Genomic DNA, 5,984 nt, shown 5'->3' on the forward strand with positions numbered 1-5,984 from the left:
TGGCCAGCAGCTATCACGAGCGCTCAGCGCGGTCCGATCGCGTTCGTGTGACGTCACCGATCATCATACATGAAAAATTAAATGTCGCGTGCGTGAGTTTGCACTTTTGGATAGTCAAGCAGATACGTGACCATGACGTCACTTTACTTATAATAATACATACCTAAATAATAATTTTGTTTTACGATTTACGTGATTTAAAAACATCCTATACTCATAAGGTTCGTTTCAAATGAATTTTCAATACGATAATAAAATTTTATTATAAAAAGTAGGCAGAATATACGTAGTCTCGTGAAATGAAGCGAGTGAGATACACTTGTGAAAAACGGATTTTGGTTAACATTAAAATAACTTATTACTTTGGACAATATCAATCAATATCAATCGATGTCTGATGGAGTTCTACGTCGAAACTTTTGTCGTCCGTATATTATATAGGATATTTTTTTTATCAATTCGCATATCCCTACTAATTGGTCAACAAAACGTCTGTAGGCTTTTCAGATAATTTGTGAGCTATAAAGTGTGTCAGTGGGTTACGAGATTATTCTATCACTTTCAGAATAAAACCTGTAATAACTGACATTTAAAAAAATATATTTCACTATTAAATTAATTAGGTAGGATAATAAGTGCCGAGTTATTAATCTTACAGATTAATGTTAATTGCCATTAAAATTGAGATTCAATTTTGGAATATATATTCTACCGAGAAAAATCGATAAAAATGAAATAATCATTCACCTAGCGTTAAGGTTTTGTGAAAGCCCATCTAGATAAATACCATTCTCTCATTATTTATTCTAAAATAATTAGAATTAATATGCTTACAAAAATATATTAACATTAAGTCCTTGAATGTATAAAAATAAGAATTAAAAATAGTTTACTTTCCTTGGATGGATTTGAAGGAAAGGAGAATTGACGGAAATTAGAATCGATTTAGCTGCCTCAAGGACCTCACTTACTAGCACCATACTTAGTCGTAAACTAGGTATTAAACTATTAATATTTATTTCTCTTGTTTATTCATTGACACTGTTTCTATGATAATCATTGATTTGATTGCATATGCTCGGATCATTTACATTTGGTTGAACAAATTAATATGCGCGAGCCTGACGCGTGCTCGGTCACATTGACAAACTGTAAAATAAACTTAAATAATGTGTTCGTTAATCATTTATAAAAAAAGAAAAACTTGATGTACAAGGTGCATTTTTACAATAAATATTTTAATTCTCAGTAATTGGTGTACATATTTATAATTAAATTTAATTATGAAATATATAAACATCAGTGCCATAACCTAAAAACAGACAAAAAAAAAGAGAAACAAAAAGCAGCAAGAATTAATAAGCATGAAATATTTTCTATAAGGCCATGTTCATCGATGCAACTCTAGCTAGAGTTGGTGAAAGAGTCGCATTGAGGTGTACGTAACATTTGACCTCCATGATAGGAGGTGCTGGCTGAAACTAGAATTGTATACATTATTTATTATCATCGATTTTATTAAAAGGCTTAAGTCCATCGTATTTGAATTCAAAATTAATCTAGGAACAATAGTCCAGGAATGTATAAAAATAAACAATGGTGCTAGACTAATATATTAAAAAAGCATGATATAACCATGACCATATGGGTTATTACAGTAATTAATTTTATACCTATATCATATTGCTTAAAGGATTAAAAGAATTAAAGGTAAAGGTTTTTGTATGAGCCATGAAACTACTAGTATATCATATAGTATGTGTATCCTGTACCCAGAAGAATATAGGTACATTTTGAACCAGTGGTTTTTTAAATTAAATTTAATCTCGAGATAAAATGATAATTAATTATTTTTTAATTGTATTAACAAAGGCAAACTTGACTGCATAATTATTGAAATTAAATAAAATTTTCAAAATTATTATTTATTTTTTAATTATTTATTTACATTCGTATAAGATAGTGTTTAAATACTAATTTTATATAAAATATTCTTTAAAAATGATTATCATTTAGAATAAAAACATTTGCAACGGCTAATAAATAATAAATTAGGATTATTAAAATTAATTTTAAATTACTAACTAATGGGCCGAACTTTAAAAGTTAATATCAGTTACATCGCTATAAAACATATGTAGTGACGGTAGAAAATAAAAATGTTATGTTCGTAAAAAAAGTAACTGTTTCAAAAATCTCGATCACAAGTAAAATCGGTTTCTGAATAGTCCAATTGAGTGTTATATTTTAGTATATTATATAGTATATTTTTACTGTACCTTATTATTAACTCTTAATGTTTTTGTTGTTCTAGGTTAAGGATTAACAAGGAAATTACTACGACTATGCTTAACCTTCAAAATTTAGTTGAGTTTGATTTCTCAACTGTACCAATCAATCTCTTTCGTGACTTCTCCATCCTACGTGACATTGGCGAAATAATCTGTGCCCTGTTGGCACAACTAAAACCCATTAAACCAAGAATTAAATTGAAAATCTTTCTGAATTTGGGAAGTTTCACAATTTATTCTAATCGATGACAATTTAATTCCTTTTATATATTGTTATTGTAAACCGTTGATGTGACGTTATGCATTTTAACTGTTTTTCTTATTTGTTTACATTTATGATATTTGTTGAAATAACATGCCTGTTTTGTTTACAGGTAAGTTTTAATATACAGTTCAATATGTGCATAACTATGAATAAATAGTTTAAAGACATCGAAAACAAACGTTTGATAAACATGCATATAAATGTAGGGCTAAATTTTTTTGCTTATCTATAAAACACAACAATCATATAAGTTGAACAAATGTTTGGATTAAAATATAGCCTTGTGATTAAGTAGTTAATATAATAAGAAAAATTAAAAAATGATTTTTGTTCGTTGGTTACAAATGAATATATATACAAACAGTATGACACAACTTACATGTAGCATCGGCAAAATTCGTTAAACTGATCATATCTGAATTTTCAATATTTATTTGTTATGTGAATATGATCTTTACATAAACGTAATAACTTGTAATATCACATATACGTCAATTTCACAGACCGATTTACAGGCACTTGCTTTCTTTCTTCAACTAACGCGAGAATCTATACTCCATAGCAACGAATAGCGTCGAATGGCGCGATAGGGAGCTCTTTCTATTGGTTGTATAAATCGACAGTAATCGGTTTTATTAAATTTGCCCATGTTACATCGAAATTGTGTCGTACTATATATTTATATATTTACGGCATCACATTTTTATCGTTGCAATATTGAAGTATGTACACATGACTTCACACAGTTATTAAAACTTGAAAAACTACGGTGGGAAATTGCAGGAGATTTTAAATTGCAAATGAATCGAGAGGATTGTATTTTATTTTATTATGTACACTCTAGAGGAATCTTAGTAGAGCTTTCTCCGCCATCTTGAAATATGCAGATAACTCAATTCTCCTTCCCGATGCAAAAATTGCGATTTAGTAGAGCGTATTTAAGGCCAACGACTTTACAAGACACATAGGACAACTTTTTATTATTTTGATTTACGATCTAGTGTTTCATTGTAATTGAATGATACATTTTTAGGCTTAGCTCCGCAACATATGGATAGGAAAGTAAGTAAGACAACTAACTGACATATGCTATTCAATTAATACCTATACATAGGATATTTTCACGATATCATGTTCAATGGTAAGTAGTGCAGTTGCTGATATAAAAACTAATAAATATATTCAGATAGAGCTTTACGATTGCCTGAAACTCCCAACGGTATGTTTTTAATCAACTTAGTATGATTGAAGTATTATAACAGTATATAATTTTAAATAAATATTAATAATTTTTATTCGAACAGACATTGTTTAACTAACGTTGTAAATCAAGCATTGTATAAATACGAGAAGTAAAGAAAAACTTGTTACACTAGGTTCTGCAAGGTCAATCCATCATTCCATGGGCAAGGTGGTTTTATAATAAATTCCTAAAATATTGAACACTAAATCATGTTAACATTGATAAGGTGTATTACTTTATAAAGGATTACATAGATGATAAAAGAAGTTTAGTATTCGTTGACTCCTATCAAGGTGCTCGCAAGAGTATTTAAATAAAGTATATTTTGATTTGATTTTAATAACTATACTACAGTTTCACTATATATTTTCTCACTCTCCGCAGAATATAGAACGGCGCTATGACTCAACTTTTGGTTCCAAACCTTCTCCTCAAAGGGAGAGGAGGCCTTTAGCTCAGCAGTGGGAATTTACAGGCTGTTGTTGTTGTTGTTGTTTTATGACTCAACTGGAGACGGCTTAGATGCTAGATCAACCTTTTCGTGCACTTCGAGGTTTTTAGAGTGTTTGTTTCGATACTCTGCCAATTGACCAAGATGATCCAAGATCTTATCATCATTTGGTCAGATGGATGGATGGATGATGTAATCTTTTTGCGTAATGATTGCGCAATAAAATGATGATTCTCCAAAACTGAAGCATTTTTGTATCGATTTTACATTACCATTTATAAAACGGTTATTCAGTGACCCGTTACACAAAAAATCAAAACGTGGTCAATATTCGTGGTCATAAAGCTTGAAAGACTGTCACAAGATGTCAATGCCTGTTTTTTTTAATCCCCATGATTTGATCTATTGCCCATTGCCGGCTTGATGTTGATTTCTGTGACGCTCTGTATATATTTACTACCTGTGTTCGCGACTGCGTGCGCATTTGAATTCAATAAAAGTTATTTTTTATATTTTAGTATAATTTATTAATTCTAGTATAATTTATTAAGGCTGCGCACAGTACTTACTTGGACATTGCGGGGGGTTTTATTATTGTATTATTTTAAAATAAAAGTAAATTAAGTTACTCCCTATTAGATTAGCTATCTGCCAGTGAAAATCCCGACAAAATCAGCTCAGCCTTTCCAGGGATTAAAAAGATACACTTTTCCGGAACATACATATATATGTGCCGTGCATACATACTTATGCATTTAGTAAAAAGCGGTTACTTTAATTACGTTTTAATACATACACTGTTGTATAATAGGACAATAACTTAAAAGTGATATGAGTACAGTTTTTGTGCAAGAAATTTACCTCTTTATATTGTTAGCATGATTTACTTTCTTTTGCATATTCGTGAAAGCGTGATAAATTTGAACAAATGCATAGAAAATTACGATCCTATGAGAATATGAGCTCGATAAAAAGACGAATGAAATAATATGAACACTTTGATAATCATAAAATTTATTTGTTGTTGAAAAATATTATGTATGGCGACATAAATTTTAACTGGATTTATTTAAATAACTTAATATTCAATTAGTACATCAAGTGATAATTATTTATATTCGAAAACTATTAACTTGTTGTGTAAGTTCATATAATGCTAAGTTTATAATAATAAAATGAAATTGTCGTCTTGAATTTCGGTCACGGCAATTTAAGGACCAGTTTATGCATTACGTATGGTGCTTAGAAAGACTTGTCCAATCTTTATTCCCTCACCTCACGATAATAATCTGTTGAAACGACAGCCCAACGAGAGGTTATTGAGATATCAGGATCAGAAATATTAACTTTACGAGTATTTCGTGATCCAGGAAAGATATATAAACACGACTCATGATCTTAACCACGGTATGGAATTGAGAATTGATTGAAAAGAAAACCCAATAACTTTTAGTAACTCGAACCGGATTTGAACCCATTTTGGATGCTCAGGTGTTCAGTGCTCAATAATAAAACGCAGAAGAAACATGAATTCATATAATCAAATTATAGAGAAAGGGTAGCCAGGGCAATAATAACATACTTATATGCTAGTATCATTAAAAACATACATTGAGCTATTTTTTTTAGCAGTGCACGAGCGTATTTGTGTTTGGTTTTATCGTTAATGGGCAACGCATTTGCAGTAGTGAACCTGCGTTTAAGTTTCCTGAGTGAGACGGTAAAACAGGCAAA

The sequence above is a fragment of the Vanessa cardui genome, chromosome 12 (assembly GCF_905220365.1).
Source record: "Vanessa cardui chromosome 12, ilVanCard2.1, whole genome shotgun sequence".
Classification (NCBI taxonomy): domain Eukaryota; kingdom Metazoa; phylum Arthropoda; class Insecta; order Lepidoptera; family Nymphalidae; genus Vanessa; species Vanessa cardui.